Below are 18,272 nucleotides of genomic sequence, written 5' to 3' on the forward strand. Positions count from 1 at the left end.
ACAGTTCGACGACGTTTGCAGCAGCATGGACTATCGGCTCGGAGACCGTGGCTGCGGTTACCCTTGACGCTGCATCACATACAGGAGCGCCTGGATGGTGTACTCAACGACGAACTTGGGTGCACGAATGGCAAAACGTCATTTTTTCGGATGAATCCAGGTTCTGTTTACAGCATCACTATGGTCGCATCCGTGTTTGGCGACATCGCGGTGAACGCACATTGGAAGCGTGTATTCGTCATCGCCATACTGGCGTATCACCCGGCGTCATGGTATGGGGTGCCACTGGTTACACGTCTCGGTCACCTCTTTTTCGCATTGACGGCACTTTGAACAGTGGACGTTACATTTCATATGTGTTACGACCCGTGGCTCTACCCTTCATTCGATCCCTGCGAAACCCTACATTTCAGCAGGATAATGCACGACCACATGTTGCAGGTGCTGTACAGGCCTTTCTGGATACAGAAAATGTCCGACTGCTGCCCTGGCCACCACATTCTCCAGATCTCTCACCAACTGAAAACGTCTGGTCAATGGTGGCCGAGCAACTGGCTCGTCACAATACGGCAGTCACTACTCTTGATGAACTGTGGTATCGTGTTGAAGCTGCATGGTCAGTTGTACCTGTACACGCCATGCAGGCTCTATTTGACTCAATGCCCAGGCGTATCAAGGCAGTTATTACGGCCAGAGATGGTTGTTCTGGGTACTGATTTCTCAGGATCTATGCACCCAAAGTGCGTGAAAATGTAATCATATGTCAGTTCTAGTATAATATACTTGACCAATGATTACCCGTTTATCATCTGCGTTTCTTCTTGGTGTAGCAATTTTAATGGCCAGTAGTGTACAATCAAGTCAATGCTGGGCAGTAGTGTACAATCAAGTCAATGCTAAGAGGGTCAGTCGAAATGAAATGGGATCCAGAGGGTGTCCGGGAAGTAGGGACAAATATTAAAGTGTTACAGAACAGACAAAATTTGTTGATTTATTTTTACAAACACGTTAAGTGACTTCTCCCCTTTATGTATGAAAATTAAATGCTAAATATGACCACCTGAGGCCGCGTGGCAACGAGCAATGCGTTCTTTGAAGTTCTCGATGATGCTTTTACAAACGTCTGGTGGGATGCCGTTAATAATCCTTTTCATTTCATCCTTCAATTGGTATAATGTTGGTGGTTTGCTCATGTACACTTTTGATTTCACAAACCCCCACAAGAAAATCACAAGGCGTAGGATCCCATGATCTGGCAGGCCATTCCTGGTTGCCTCGTAAAGAGATTTTTTTGAGGAAATCCATAGGATGGATTATCTTCATCCTCTGCAAACTCCTCCTCCAGCTTCCTGTTGTTCCTCCTCCTGTTTACTCTTGCTTGTATTTCTAGACTCTTTACAGCCCTGTCTGCAGCCCGAAGGCGTTCCTTGTCTAAAGCAAGCATCGCTCGTACCATGTTAGAACCTATCTTCATTCCCATATTTCTAAATACCTTTGGCTTTCCAACATTTCTCCTTTTCTTAAAAGCCTTCAGAGGATTTCTAATAACTTTACTTTTACTCATTATTATACTTCAACAAAACAGAGACTCAAGAAACAGAATTAATTACGAATATTTTCGAGATAACGACAGAGTAAATAAACATGAAACAATCGACAATCACACCAGCGATATATATTGAACCATCGCAGGTTAGCCACAACACATACTTTATCTCACATCTCTAAAACGTACCTGATGAACACGGACGTTAATAATAACACCATTTGACAGCAGTTTAACAGCGCCACAGTGGGTCACGCCCATGTAGAACACATTTCAAAAAAAAATTTAAAAATAGTTGTAGTCTTCGGAATTGAATAAATTGTATATCTATTAAAAGGTAATAGTCTGCAGATTCAGAAAACGCAAAAAAGTAAAAATTGAACTTTTCATGATTTTGAGCCTTTCCGGAGCCCCTTAATGGCACGCAGTTTGTTGTGCGTGCTGAGGTTATGCCATTTCGTCTCCCAAAGCCGCAAAGCCTTGCGGCGTAGTACTGAAAACAGGTCAGTTGCAGAGAAGTCACCCTCCATAAGCGGTTTTTGCGCAGCCTGTCGGCAAGTTCGTTGCCTGGGATTCCGACCTGACCTGGGGTCCAGACAAACACCACTCAACGACCGGACCGTTCCAGGGTACAGAGGGACTCCTGGATGGTCATCAAAGGATGACGAGGGTAGCACTGGTCGAGAGCTTGTAGGCTGCTCGAGGAGTCAGTACAGAGAAGAAACGTCTCTCCAGGACATGAACGGATGTGCTCAAGAGCACGAGATATAGTCACCAGCTCTGCAGCGAAAACACTGCAGCCATCTGGCAAGGAATGCTGTTCAGTATGTCCTCCATGGACATACGCGAAGCCGACGTGACCATCAGCCATCGAGCCGTCGGTGTAAACCGCTTCGTGGTCTCGGTATATGTCAAGAATCGAGAGGAGGTGACAGCGGAGAGCCGCGGGGTTAACCGAGTCCTTAGGGCCATGTGAAGGGTGCAGGGCCGGCCGCGGTGGTCTAGCGGTTCTGGCGCTGCAGTCCGGAACCGCGGGACTGCTACGGTCGCAGGTTCGAATCCTGCCCCGGGCATGGGTGTGTGTGATGTCCTTAGGTTAGTTAGGTTTAAGTAGTTCTAAGTTCTAGGGGACTTATGACCTAAGATGTTGAGTCCCATAGTGCTCAGAGCCATCTGAACCATTTTTTTGAAGGGTGCAGGCGAAGCCGCGGCCTAGGTGTACAGCATGGAGGTGTACGCGAATGGACCTCAAGTATACGTGGTAAAGGCAAAGACTCCAGTTCAGGGATCGTACACGAAGTGCAATTGGAAGCCCTGACCTGGGCTGCCGATGCGGGAGATTAACCGCCGTGGATGGCGCACTGGACTCGCATTCGGGAGGACGACGGTTAAATCCCCCGTCCGGCCATCCTGATTTAGGTTTTTTGTGATTTCCCTAAATCGCTTCAGACAAATGCCGGAATGGTTCTTTTGAAAGGACACGACCTGTTGTTCCCTAACCCCTTGGGACCGATCACTTCACTGTTTGACCCCAAACACCGACCCACCTTCCCACCCATCGTATGGTGTGTGCCTGTAAAGGTTTTCCCAAGTTTAACGCTGAATTTAATGCAGACGCCTTGCTCCTCTAACTCTGCCATCTCGAAATTCGCAAACTGTGCGACACGACATTCTACTCGATACAGCTCTGAACAATAGCTAAGAGACATACAACAAAGAAACGTATGGCAGTTACACAAACTCAGGCGAGTGCATGGATGCCAAGCGCATTTCGCTCCAACACCCCATTGGAGAGGAATTATGAATGTTCCGGAATTTTTTGAGCAGCCCTCGCGCATGGAAAGAGTCGGATAATTTCAGGTAGTTTTCTGTGGTGGGCGCAAGTGTCTTATGTTAATCAGAACGATAAAGCAAGAATGGCTTTCATTGTTTATATGGTTGCTTTCGTGTATCAAGTAGCATGTGCTCGTGCTGTTTGAAATACACTCCTGGAAATGGAAAAAAGAACACATTGACACCGGTGTGTCAGACCCACCATACTTGCTCCGGACACTGCGAGAGGGCTGTACAAGCAATGATCACACGCACGGCACAGCGGACACACCAGGAACCGCGGTGTTGGCCGTCGAATGGCGCTAGCTGCGCAGCATTTGTGCACCGCCGCCGTCAGTGTCAGCCAGTTTGCCGTGGCATACGGAGCTCCATCGCAGTCTTTAACACTGGTAGCATGCCGCGACAGCGTGGACGTGAACCGTATGTGCAGTTGACGGACTTTGAGCGAGGGCGTATAGTGGGCATGCGGGAGGCCGGGTGGACGTACCGCCGAATTGCTTAACACGTGGGGCGTGAGGTCTCCACAGTACATCGATGTTGTCGCCAGTGGTCGGCGGAAGGTGCACGTGCCCGTCGACCTGGGACCGGACCGCAGCGACGCACGGATGCACGCCAAGACCGTAGGATCCTACGCAGTGCCGTAGGGGACCGCACCGCCACTTCCCAGCAAATTAGGGACACTGTTGCTCCTGGGGTATCGGCGAGGACCATTCGCAACCGTCTCCATGGAGCTGGGCTACGGTTCCGCACACCGTTAGGCCGTCTTTCGCTCACGCCCCAACATCGTGCAGCCCGCCTCCAGTGGTGTCGCGACAGGCGTGAATGGAGGGACGAATGGAGACGTGTCGTCTTCAGCGATGATAGTCGCTTCTGCCTTGGTGCCAATGATGGTCGTATGCGTGTTTGGCGCCGTGCAGGTGAGCGCCACAATCAGGACTGCATACGACCGAGGCACACAGGGCCAACACCCGGCATCATGGTGTGGGGAGCGATCTCCTACACTGGCCGTACACCACTGGTGATCGTCGAGGGGACACTGAATAGTGCACGGTACATCCAAACCGTCATCGAACCCATCGTTCTACCATTCCTAGACCGGCAAGGGAACTTGCTGTTCCAACAGGACAATGCACGTCCGCATGTGTCCCGTGCCACCCAACGTGCTCTAGAAGGTGTAAGTCAACTACCCTGGCCAGCAAGATCTCCGGATCTGTCCCCCATTGAGCATGTTTGGGACTGGATGAAGCGTCGTCTCACGCGGTCTGCACGTCCAGCACGAACGCTGGTCCAACTGAGGCGCCAGGTGGAAATGGCATGGCAAGCCGTTCTACAGGACTACATCCAGCATCTCTACGATCGTCTCCATGGGAGAATAGCAGCCTGCATTGCTGCGAAAGGTGGATATACACTGTACTAGTGCCGACATTGTGCATGCTCTGTTGCCTGAGTCTATGTGCCTGTGGTTCTGTCAGTGTGATCATGTGATGTATCTGACCCCAGGAATGTGTCAATAAAGTTTCCCCTTCCTGGGACAATGAATTCACGGTGTTCTTATTTCAATTTCCAGGAGTGTAGGTATGTCGTGTTTTGTGATGAAAGCCGATTCTGCCTCAGAGCCAGTGATGGTCGTGTGTTGGTTAGGAGAGGACCAGTTGAGGGCGTGCAACCCACCTATCTGCGTGCTACACACATTGGACCTACACCTGAACTTATGGTCTGGGTGCGATTTCGTATGTCTGCATGAGCTCTTATGTGGTTACGTCACGCACCATCCCAGCAAATCTGTACGTCAATTTGGTGATTCGAGCAACTGTGCTGCCATTCACGAACATAATTCCAGGGGGTGTTTTCCAAGAGGATAACGCCCTCTCTAACCCAACATGCTCCACAGTGTCGACATGTTGCCTTGGTCTATTCCATCACCAGACCTGTCCCCAGTCCAGCTCACGTGCGACGTCATCGGACGACAACTCCTGCGTCATCCACAAACACTGTTAACCTTCCCTACCCTGATCACGTGCAACACGCATGGAACTCCACACCACAAACTGACGTCCAGTACCCGCGCAACACAAATGCACACACGTTTGCATTGAACATTCTGACAGTTTCACCGGGTTTTAATGTACCAGCGTTTCGCATTTGCAATGGCTTAGCTCGCGCTTGCATTAACCTGTCATCTAGGAATATTAATCACTTGCATATGATATCTACGAGGCGTATCCCGAAAGTACGGTCCGATGGGTCGCGAAATGGGTACCATAGCGTAAATGAAAAGTGTTTTATTTGCAATAGTTAGCCACTCCTTCCAGCAACGTCTCTACACAGTCACCGCTCCGTCTGAGACATTTCTCGTAGCGGTGTACTAACTTTCCAATACCCTCGTTATAGAAGGCAGCCGCCTGCAGTTTTCGCCAATTCTCTACTGTGATCTGCAGTTCGTTGTCTGTGCCAAAACGTTGACTTCATAGCCAGCGGTTCACGTCAGCAGAGGTGAAAATCAGAAGTAGTGAAGTCCAGGCTGTATGGAGGGCAATCAAACATTCCCCATCGGAAACGCTGCAGGGGCGTCCTTACTGCGGCCGAGAACTGTCATGAGGAAGGAAATGCACGACAGTTATGTTGTGCGGACTGCATCCAACCAGGCGAAATCTCTCAAGGACACTCATTTTTGGCGGGAGGCACTGTTTTCTAGGCATCTTTACGTGCTCCCTGTGCGCTCAGAACTGAAAAGACAAACCTGACGCGATTACCGGGCATATTAGAGGCAGTGTCCAACACACCTATGCAAAGCTTTATCGGATTTTCACTGTGGTTTCCATTTTGCGACCGATCGGACCTTACTTTCGGAATAGACCTCTTAGACATATGTATTCTACATTGTTTTTTGGTGTTGCGATTTCTTTTCTGTCAGTGTATTAGCCACTGTTTTATATCTTGCCGGCCGGCCGGTGTGGCCGAGCGGTTCCAGGCGATACAGTCTGGAACCGCGCGACCACTACGGTCGCAGGTTCGAATCCTGCCTCGGGCATGGGTGTGTGTGATGTCCTTAGGTTGATTAGGTGTACGTAGTTCTAAGTTCTAGGGGACTGATGACCTCAGAAGTTAAGTCCAATAGTGCTCAGAGCCATTTGAATTTTTACATCTTGCCTGAAGTACCGGGTGATCAAAAAGTCAGTATAAATTTGAAAACTTAATAAACCACGGAATAATGTACATAGAGAGGTAAAAATTGACACACATGCTTGGAATGAAATGGGGTTTTATTAGAACAAAAAAAAAAAAAAAAACGAAGTTCAGAAAATGTCCGACAGATGGCGCTGGACAGCAAAACGTCAGTGCATGACAATCGTGTATAAAAGGAGCAGTAATGAGAGAGATAATCAGATACGCCAGCAGTCGCAGCATATTGACGTTACCTGAAAAGGCGCTTTTACTGAAGCTGTTTTATCAGAATGGGGAATGTGCTAGTTCAGCGTTACGATCCAATGGCCATAGGAAGGGGATTAGAACGGGTAAAGGTCCGTTGACAAATGCAGCTGTAGCGAGAATGATTTCGAAGCCACGGGTTGTTTAGACGATAGACCCCGTAGTGGCCGACCGAGCACAAGGCGTAATGCTGCTGAGACAGTCCAGGAAGAAATGCAGTCTGTACCGGGTTCGTCTATGCAGTCGCACGTCGCACCGACTTTCCATACACTACTGTTTGGTTGGCACTGAGGCGTTCCCTCAGATGCTATCTGTACAAAATCCATCGGCATCATGAACTGTTACCTGGCGATTTAGTGAAGCGGAGGGCATTTGCGGTGTGGGCGTTTCAAAAGATGGCGGAAGATGACGATTGGTTGAGTTACGTGTTGTGGACCGATGAAGCTCATTTCACGCTCCGAGGGTCTGTCAACGCCCACAACTGCAGAATTTGGGCTACCGAAAATCCTAGAACTGTTGTGGAAACTCCATTGCACGATGAGAAAGTCACGGTATGGGTTGGATTTGCCACATCTACCGTTATCGGGCCGTTTTTCTTCGAGGAAATGCGTGATTCTGGTTTTGTAACTGCTACCGTGACGGGTGAGAGGTACGCTGATATGTTACAGAATCGGATCATCCCCAGCCTGGCTGATAAACACCTGCTGGAACGTACGATGGTTATGCAGGATGGCGCTCCACCCCTTATTGCTAGACACGTGAAAGATCTCTTGCGCGTGTCGTTTGGTGATGATCGTGTGCTCAACCGTCACTTTCGTCATGCTTGGCCTCCCAGGTCCCTAGACCTCAGTCCGTGCGATTATTGGCTTTGGGGTTACCTGAAGTCGCAAGTGTATCGTGATCCACCGACACCTCTAGGGATGCTGAAAGACAACATCCGACGCCAACGCCTCAACACAACTACGGACTTGCTTTACAGAGCTGTTCACAACATTACTCCTCGACTATAGCTATTGTTGAGGAACGATGGTGGACATATTGATCATTTCCTGTAAAGAACATCACCTTTGCTTTGTCTTACTTTGTTATGCTAATTATTGCTATTCTGATCAGGTTAAGCGCCATCTGTCGGACATTTTTTGAACTTGTTTTTTTTTTGTTCTAATAAAACGCCATGTCATTCCAAGCATGTGTGTGAATTTGTACCTCTCTATCCACATTATTCCGCGATTTATTCAATTTTCGAACTTATACTGACTTTTTGATCACGCGGTCTGTTAGGTGAAAGTTCGTTTATCCCTTCGTATTTCTTTCTGAGATAGAGAATGCCTTTGGCCGTTATCTGTTGTGAATGCGAAGTAATGATCTAATGTTTGAGGTAACTATTCCCACAAAGTATGTCCTTACGCGCTAGATACATTGCCCCCACCTCTCTCTCTCTCTCTCTCTCTCTCTCATTGCGAGACTTTATAGAGACCCTTCACATTTTCATTGAACATCGATGCTAGCCATATCGATGTATTAGGATCGATTATTGTAACCTATGTTTAGATATCGAAGATGAAATCCAAATCAGCGTGGATGATTTGTCAACACTGCCCATGCCTAGGAGCGATCTCTTACGAACAGGTGGTCTGGTCGCAGGAGAGAGAGAGAGAGAGAGAGAGAGAGAGAGAGAGAGAGAAACTCAAGGCCAAGGCCGCAATGTGATAGGCGGTGTATCGGTTACCCTCTGAGTGAGGGGATTGCGTCCTAACGGCGATATTTGAGCGCGTGAAGGTTGTAGGTCTACTTTACAGCACTGCTCAGCCTCCGCAGGCGGTCCACGCCCCACAGCAGGTACACGGGGATACAGGCACCGTCTTGTCAGTGTGGAGGAGGGTGTACGTCGTTGCGTACTCAATCATACCGCACCATTTTCCTTCGCACTTGTGAATGCCAAATGAGGACGAATGATTATTTCTCACCTTCGTAAGACTGAATTTCTCCAATTTTATTGCCTTTATCATGTCTAACCTTCCTACTGTGCAGTTCGTACCGGAAAAAGTCGCACTGGCAGAAGTAAAAGATCAGTTCAAGAGCGGGGTTAAAGCTCAGGGTGAAAGGACGCCAATTATATGTACTGGTGACATTGCACTTCTCAGCGAAAGCAAGAAAGAACTGTAGTCTTTAGGACATGCTAAATGGAATGCACCGCCTATTGAGTACAGAATACGGATTGAGAGTAACCAAAAAAAGAACGAAGTTTTAATGTTCTTTATTATATATTATTACACTACTGGCCATTAAAATTGCTACACCAAGAAGAAATGCAAATGACACGCGGGTATTCATTGGACAAATATATTATACCAGAACTGACCATGTGATTACATTTTCACGCAATTTGTGTGCATAGATCCTGAGAAATCAGTACCCAGAACAACCACTTCTGGCCGTAATAACGGCCTTGATACGCCTGGGCATTGAGTCAAACAGAGCTTGGATGGCGTGTACAGGTACAACTGCCCATGCAGCTTCAACACGATCCACAGTACATAAAGAGTAGTGACTGGCGTATTGTGACGAGCCAGTTGCTCGGCCACCACTGACCAGACGTTTTCAATTGGTGAGAGATCTGGAGAATGTGCTGGCCAGGGCAGCAGTCGGACATTTTCTGTATCCAGAAAGGCCCGTACAGGACCTGCAACATGTGGTCGTGCATTATCCTGCTGAAATGTAGGGTTTCGCACGGATCGAATGAAGGGTAGAGCCACGGGTCGTAACACATCTCAAATTTAACGTCCACTGTTAACAGAGCTGTCAGTCCGAACAAGAGATGACCGAGACTTTTAACCAATGGCACCACATGTAAACAGAACCTGGATTCATCCGAAAAAATGACGTTTTGCCATTCGTGCACCCAGGTTCCTCGTTGAGTACACCATCACAGGCGCTCCTGTCTGTGATGCAGCGTCAGGGGTAACCGCAGCCACGGTCTCCGAGCTGACAGTCCATACTGCTGCAAACGTCGTCGAACTGTTCGTGCAGATTGTTGTTGTCTTGAAAACGTCCCCATCTGTTGACTCAGGGATCGAGACGTGGCTGCACGATCCGTTACAGCCATGCGGATAAGATGCCTGTCATTTCGACTGCTATTGATACGAGGCCGTTGGGATCCAGCTCGGCGTAATGTCGCGATACGATAAACCGCAATCGCGGTAGGCTACAATCCGATCTTTATCAAAGTCGGAAACGTGATGGTACGCATTTCTCCTCCTTTACACGAGGCATCACAACAACGTTTCAACAGGCAACGCCGGTCAACTGCTGTTTGTGTATGAGAAATCGGTTGGAAACTTTCCTCATGTCAGCACGTTGTAGGTGTCGCCACCGGTGCCAACCTTGTGTGAATGCTCTGAAAAGCTAATCATTTGCATATCACAGCATCTTCTTCCTGTCGGTTAAATTTCGCGTCTGTAGCACGTCATCTTCGTGGTGTAGCAATTTTAATGGCCAGTAGTGTATTATTTTTATTTCTTTCTTTGCTCAGACGTTATGTCTGGTCAAAAATGGAAAGTGACGCGGACCTTGATTAAGCGTGACTTCCTTTTAACTGTACGGTATATGTTATATTGCATTTAGGAACTTTCGGGTAATTGAACATGTATCAATAATTACAGATTTCTGTAGTTGTATATATACGTTTGGATGTAGCTGTATTGCATTGATGTACTGGTGGATATTGTGTGGTATGACTCCTGTAGTTGATAGTATAATCGGTATAATGTCAAATTTATCCTGATGCCACATGTCCTTGACTTCCTCAGCCAGTTGGATGTATTTTTCATTTTTTTTCTCCTGTTTCCTTTTGTATATTTGTTGTATTGGGTATGGATATTTCGATTAGTTGTCTTCTTTTTATTGGTGAGTATGATGTCAAGTTTGTTATGAGGTGTTGTTTTATCTGTTATAATGGTTCTGTTCCAGTATAATTTGTATTCATCATTCTCCAGTTCATTTTGTGGTGCATACTTGTATGTGGGAACGTGTTGTTTTATAAGTTTATGTTGTAAGGCAAGCTGTTGATGTATTATTTTTGCTACATTGTCATGTCTTCTGGGGTATTCTATATTTGCTAGTATTCTACACCCGCTTGTGATGTGATCTACTGTTTCTATTTGTTGTTTGCAAAGTCTGCATTTATCTGTTGTGGTATTGGGATCTTTAATAATATGCTTACTGTAATATCTGGTGTTTATTGTTTGATCCTGTATTTCAAGCATGAATCCTTCCGTCTCACTGTATATATGGCCTTTTCTTAGCCATGTGTTGGATGCGTCTTAGCCATGTTTTCTTTTTCCAATTTACTTTCTTCGTATCTGTTGATGTTATGTGATCTAAAGGGTTGTAGAAGTGGTTACGAAATTGCAGTGGTGTAGCTGATGTATTTATATGAGTGATTGCTTTGTGTATTTTGCTAGTTTCTGCTCGTTCTAGAAAGAATTTTCTTTAATTGTCTACCTGTCCATAATGTAGGTTTTTTTATGTCGATAAATCCCCTTCGTCCTTCCTTTCTGCTTAATGTGAATCTTTCTGTTGTGGAATGTATGTGATGTATTCTATATTTGTGGCATTGTGATCGTGTAAGTGTATTGAGTGCTTCTAGGTCTGTGTTACTCCATTTCACTACTCCAGATGAGTAGGTCAATATTGGTATAGCAGAAGTATTTATAGCTTTTGTCTTGTTTCTTGCTGTCAATTCTGTTTTCAGTATTTTTGTTAGTCTTTGTCTATATTTTTCTCTTAGTTCTTCTTTAATATTTGTATTATCTATTCCTATTTTTTGTCTGTATCCTAGATATTTATAGGTATCTGTTTTTTCCATCGCTTCTATGCAGTCGCTGTGGTTATCCAATATGTAATCTTCCTGTTTAGTGTGTTTTCCTTTGACTATGCTATTTTTCTTATATTTGTTTGTTCCAAAAGCCATATTTATATCATTGCTGAATACTTCTGTTATTGGTAATTGGTTGAGTTGTTGATTTGTTGCTGCCAGTAGTTTTAGATGATCTATGTATAGCAAATGTGTGATTTTGTGTGGGTATGTTCCAGTAATATTGTATCCATAATTTGTATTATTTAGCATGTTGGATAGTGGGTTCAGAGCAAGGCAGAACCAGAAAGGACTTAATGAGTCTCCTTGGTATATTCCACACTTAATCTGTATTGGCTGTGATGTGATATTATTTGAATTTGTTTGGATATTAAGTGTGGTTTTCCAATTTTTCATTACTATGTTTAGTAACTGTATCAATTTAGGATCTACTTTGTATATTTCCAATATTTGTAGTAACCATGAGTGGGGTACACTATCAAAATTTTTGGTAATCAATGTATGCGTAGTGTAGCGACCTTTGTTTAGTTTTAGCTTGGTATGTCACCTCTGCATCTATTATCATTTGCTCTTTACATCCTCGTGCTCATTTGCAACAGCCTTTTAGCCTTTTAGTTCTTCATTTATAATTTTGTTCTGTGTTGTATGTGTCATTAATTTCTGTGTAATGACTGAGGTTAATATTATGTATATTGTTGGTAGGCATGTTATGGGGCGATATTTAGCTGTGTCTGCTGTGTCTGCTTGATCTTTAGGTTTCAGATAACTTATTCCATGTGTACGTGTATCAGGGAATGTGTATGGGTCTGCAATGTAACTGTTAAATAATTTAGTTACATATGAATGTGTTGAGGTGAACTTCTTTAGCCAGAAATTGGATATTTTATCTTTTCCAGGGGCTTTCCAATTGTGGGTAGAATTTATGTGACTTCATGTTGCAAAATTATCACTTCAGGCATTTGTGGTATCATCTTGTATGTATCTGTTTCTGCTTGTATCCACCGTGCATGCTTGTTATGTTGTACCGGGTTTGACCATATGTTGCTCCAGAAGTGTTCCATGTCTGTTATGTTTGGTGGATTGTCTATTTTAATGTGTGTGTTATCTATTGTCTGGTAAAATTTCTTTTGGTTTGTGTTGAATGTTTGGCTTTGTTTCCTTCTATTTTCACTTTTTTTGTATCTTCTAAGTCGTTTGGCCAATGCTTGTAATTTCTGCTTCTTTTCATCTAATTGCTCTATCGCTTCTTGTTGTGAGATTTTACCTAACCTTCTTTTTTTTCTGACATTGCATTTCTTATAAATTGTGTTAGCTGTCCAACGTCTTTTCTCAGTTTTTCTATTCTGATCTGTAGCCTGTGTTGCCATGCTGGTTTTGTGGGTTTCTTCTGTGTGTTGGTTGGTTCTGATCTCTGCCTAGTGTGTATATTTAGTTTAGTAAGTGCTCCTATATAAACCAATAGTTGTAACTCTTCCATAGTTGTGTTTTCATTTATTTTGTTGTGTATGATTGAGTTGATAGTTTTTATTGTTGTTTCGACTTGTGGGTTATTTGGCGGTCTATGCAAGAATGGTCTAATGTCTGTATTTGTGTCTTTGTATTCTACTGTAGAAGAGATAGAGAAGATCGAGCGGAGAGCAGCGTGCTACGTTACAGGATCATTTAGTAATCGCGAAAGCGATGGAGATGATAGATAAACTCCAGTGGAAGACTCTGCAGGAGAGACGCTCAGTAGCTCGGTACGGGCTTTTGTTGAAGTTTCGAGAACATACCTTCACCGAGGAGTCAAGCAATATATTGCTCCCGCCTACGTATACCTCGCGAAGAGACCATGAGGAGAAAATCAGATTAGAGCCCACACAGAGGCATACCGACAGTCCTCCTTTCCACGAACAATAAGAGACTGAAATAGAAGGGAGAACCAGTAGAAGTATTGAAGGTACCCTCCGCCACACACCGTCAGGTGGCTTGCGGAGTATGGATGTAGATGATTATTGGAGGGAGCTTGCTTTCAATCCGATGGAGCATAAAACATCATTCACCTGAAAAGGCCACCTGGACGGCCAGTTGCGGTAACAGCGTGCAAACTCCAGCCTTAGTCGCCGGTGAACAGCAGTCAGCATAGATGCACCAACCAATCGCATACTGCGGACTCCCATACACGTTCGCTGAACGGTTGTTGAGGAAACACTGTACGTAGCTGAGTCATCTGGACAGTCGTTCCTGAACAGTTTCACGTCTGAAATAATAATTAAATCGAAACCCTTAGCTGCCGACAAGTGTCGTTGATATACATCAATGGGGACAGCTGAAAATGTGTGCCCCGACCGGGACTCGAACCCAGGATCTCCTGCTTACATGGCAGACGCTCTATCCATCTGAGCCACCGAGGTCATTTATCCCTTGCACGCTTCCCGTGAGACCCACATTCCCAACTGTCCACAATCTACATTCGTAGTGTTACTAATAGATATTTGCCCATTCACTCATTACTCGCGCCAGACTAAGCCCACGAGTCACGTAAGAGTTCGGGCAAAGCGCGCGCATTCGCACAGGAGGAGGTCAATGGCCGGGTAGCCTTTAATTATATGAAGATGGCATCTGATAGATACTATTGATTACTGTGCAGCTTCTATAGAATGAAATGATAATTAAATCGAAACCCTTAGCTGCCGAGAGGTGGTGTTGATATACCGGGTGATCAAAAAGTCAGTATAAATTTGAAAACTGAATAAATCACGGAATAATGTAGATAGAGAGGTACAAATTGACACACACGCTTGGAATGACATGGGGTTTTATTAGAACCGAAAAAATACAACAGTTCAAAAAATGTCCGACAGATGGTGCTTCACCTGATCAGAATAACAATAATTAGCATAACAAAGTAAGACAAAGCAAAGATGATGTTATTTACAGGAAATTCTCAATATGTCCACCATCATTCCTCAACAATAGCTGTAGTCGAGGAATAATGTTGTCAACAGCACTGCAAAGCATTTCCGGAGTTATGGTGAGGCATTCGTGTCGGATGTTGTCCTTCAGCATTCCTAGAGACGTCGAACGATCACGATACACTTGCGACTTCAGGTAACCCCAAAGCCAATAATCGCAGTGACTGAGGTCTGGGGACCTGGGAGGCCAAGCACGACGAAAGTGGCGGCTGAGCACACGATCATCACCAAACGACGCGCGCAAGAGATCTTTCACGCGTCTACCAATATGGGTTTTTTTTTTTGTTCTAATAAAACCCCGTGTCATTCCAAGCATGTGTGTCAATTTTTACCTCTCTATCTACATTATTCCGTAGTTTATTAAGTTTTCAAATTTATACTGACTTTTTGATCACCCAGAACATCAATGGGGATAGCTGAAAATGTGTGCCCGGACCGGTTGATGTATATCAACACCACCTATCGGCAGCTAAGGGTTTCAATTTAATTATCATTTCATTCTAGAGAAGCTGCATGGTCATCAGTGATATCTGTTCTTTCGGGAACCTTCATATTGTTTGACGTCTATTCGCTTGAGCCCACCTCCACAGCCTTCCTTCACCACTTTCATCTATGGCTCGTAGTGCGCTATAGTTGCCTCGGTGCTGGCTTTGGATACTGCCATCTTGCCATGCACGGTATACTTTAACCACAGTGGCACGCAGTCTGTTTACAAAGTTAACCGTATCGAAAATGCTTCCACACTGCGCCCGAAAGCCAATGATCATACCCTTCCGGAGGCCAGATAAAAATGCTCCATTTCCTGAATACGACAACGCTACACTATTTTCCGCGTCCACCCGACTTGCTTCGCTGCCAGTACGAACTATACAGTCTGTCGCCTTCGCTATTCAGCATCCACAGTACGTGGAGAAAGCAATAAAAGTCAGTAATAAATTCAGGAAGGAAATGCATTGTTAACTAAGGAGCATCCATTTTTGCTATATTGGATGGTGGGAGAACAGCCGAACATTGATGTGACACACATCATGGGACAGAGAGATCCACATATGCAGGTGGTGGTAGTATAGTGTATGCAAGGTATACAAGGTGCGACAATAAAGTAATCAGACTTATGTGAAAAAAAAAAAAAATGCTGCTCACAGTTTTAGTTAAGTTGTCTTCTTCAAAGCAGTTCCCTTCTGATTGCACTCACTTTTTCCAGCGCTTCTGCCATTGATGGTAACATTTCTGCAACTCATCTTCTGTAATATCCTCCAAGACCCTCGTCACAGCTTTTGTTCGAAAATGCTGTCCCTTCACCGCTGTTTTGACTCTTGGAAATAGAAAAAAGTCGCACGGAGCGATATCTGGTGAATAAGGTGGCTGTGGTAGTACTGAAATTTGTTTTGAGGTTAAAAATTGCTGTACTGACAGTCACAAATCTTTCTCATACCAAGATCTTCAGTTATTATTAAGACGAACCGTTTCTCGATTGATGTTTAGTTCTTCTGCAGTAATTTTCACGGATAAATCTGCGATCAGATCGTACGAGTTCACGCACCCTGGCCAAGTTGACATCCGTCCGTGAGGTTGATGGTCGTCCACTGCGGTCTTCATCTTCAACATTCGTTCTGCCTTCACTAAACATTTTATGCCAACGAAAAACTTGAGCTCGTGATATAACCTCCTCTCCAAAAGCCTTCTGAAGCTTACCATAAGTTGTCGTCGCGTTTTCACCCAATTTAACGCGAAAAGAAATGGCATACCGTTGCGCAATATTATGCGGTTCCATTTCCGCGACGAGAGACACAAACACGTGTTAACTTATTACAGCATAACTCTCGACTGAGCAGTTGCATCGATGTGCCGCTTGGACTAGAAGCAGCTTACAGACCAAGGTCAAAGATATTGTGCCTACGCAAGCCTGCAGGGTTGCCACATCTTACAAAGAAAATCAGTCTCATTACTTTATTGTTGCACCTCGTAAAAGGGCAGCTCATTGGCAGGGCTGTCATTTGTACTCGGGTGACTCGTGTGAAAAGGTTTCCGACGTGACTGTGGCCACACGACAGGAATTAACAGACTTTGAATGTGGAATGGTAGTTGGAGCTAGATTCACTGGACGTTCCATTTCGGAAATCGATAGGGAATTCAATATTCGGAGATCCATACAGTCAACAGTGCGCCGAGAAACCACATTTCAGGCATCACCTCTCACCAACGAGAAAGCAGTGGCCGACGGCCTTCACCAAACCACTGATGCAACGGCTTCTTCGTATAGTTGTCAGTGTTAACAGACAAGCAACACTGCATCAAATAACTGTAGAAATCAATGTCGAATGTACCATCAATGTATCCATTAGGATGGCTCAAATGGCTCTGATCACCATGGGACTTAACTGCTGAGGTCATCAGTCCCTTAGAACTTAGAGCTACTTAAACCTAACTAACCTAAGGACTTCACACACGTCCATGCCCGAGGCAAGATTCGAACCTGCGACCTTAGCAGCAGTGTGGTTCTGGACTGAAGCGCCTAGAACCGCTCGGCCACGAATTCAAGAACGTTATTATCCACAAATAATTGGCAGAAGTGTCATTTGGGCTCAGATAATTCATGTGAAAAGGTTTTCGACGTGAGTATGGCCGTACAATGAGAATTAACAGACTTCAAACGCCAATGATAGTTGGAGCTAGACAGATGGGGCATTCCATTTCGGAAATCGTTAAGGAATACAAAATTCCGCTGTTCACAGTGTCAAGTGTATGCTGAGAACACCAGATTTCAGGCGTCACCACGAACACCGCAGTGGGCGACGGCTTTCGCTTAACAACCAAGAGCAGCGGCGTTTACAAAGTGTTGTCAGTGCTAACAGACAAGCATCAGTGCTTGAAATAACTGCAGAAATCAACCTGGGACGAACTTATCCATGAGGACTGAGTGACAAAACCTGCCGTTAATGGGGTATGGCAGCAGACGACCGACGTGAGTGCCTTTGCTAATAGCACATCATCCGCAGCCCTCTCCTGGGCTGGTGACCATATCGGTTGGACCCTAGTCGACTGGAAAACCCATTGCCTGGTCAGTTGAACCCCGATTTTGGTCGGCCAGAGTTGAACATAGAATTCGAGTGTGGCGCAGACAACACAAAGCCATGGAACCGATTTATCAAGAAGACACTGTGCAAGCTGGTGGTTTCTTCATAATGGTATAGGCTGTGTCTACATGGAATGGAGGGGGTACTCTGGCCAACTGAACTAATCGCTGACTGGAAATTGTTATGTTCAGCTACTTAAAGATCATCTGCAGCTATTCATAGACTTAATGTTCTCAAACAAAATGCCACTGAGCCACAATTGTTCACGATTGGTTTTAAGACCATTGTGGACAGTTCGAGCGAATGATTTCGCCACCAAGATCGCCGGACATGAATCCCATCGACAATTACGGGACACAGTCGAAAGTTAGTTCGTGCACACAATCCTGCACCGGCAAGCGTTTCTCAATTAGGGCGGCTATAGAGGCAGTATGGTTCAATATTTCTGAAGCGGATGTTCAAGGACTTGTTGTCACGTCGAGTGGTTCAGATGGTTCTAAGCACTATGGGACTTAACATCTGAGGTCATCAGTCCCCTGGAACTTAGAACTACTTAA

General features: G+C 45.2%; 1 protein-coding gene and 1 non-coding gene across 2 annotated transcripts in view; both read right to left on the bottom strand.

Moving 5' to 3' along the window:
- The window catches only part of LOC126106101 (ras-related protein Rab-32-like), a 426,954-nt gene that overhangs the window by 117,117 nt on the left and 291,565 nt on the right, over window positions 1-18,272 (bottom strand). The window lies entirely within an intron of this gene.
- On the bottom strand, window positions 14,004-14,077 carry Trnat-ugu (transfer RNA threonine (anticodon UGU)). Its single transcript has one exon. It is a non-coding gene; the product is annotated as a tRNA-Thr (tRNA).

Source organism: Schistocerca cancellata, chromosome 10 (genome assembly GCF_023864275.1).
Source record: "Schistocerca cancellata isolate TAMUIC-IGC-003103 chromosome 10, iqSchCanc2.1, whole genome shotgun sequence".
In the NCBI taxonomy this organism is placed as follows: domain Eukaryota; kingdom Metazoa; phylum Arthropoda; class Insecta; order Orthoptera; family Acrididae; genus Schistocerca; species Schistocerca cancellata.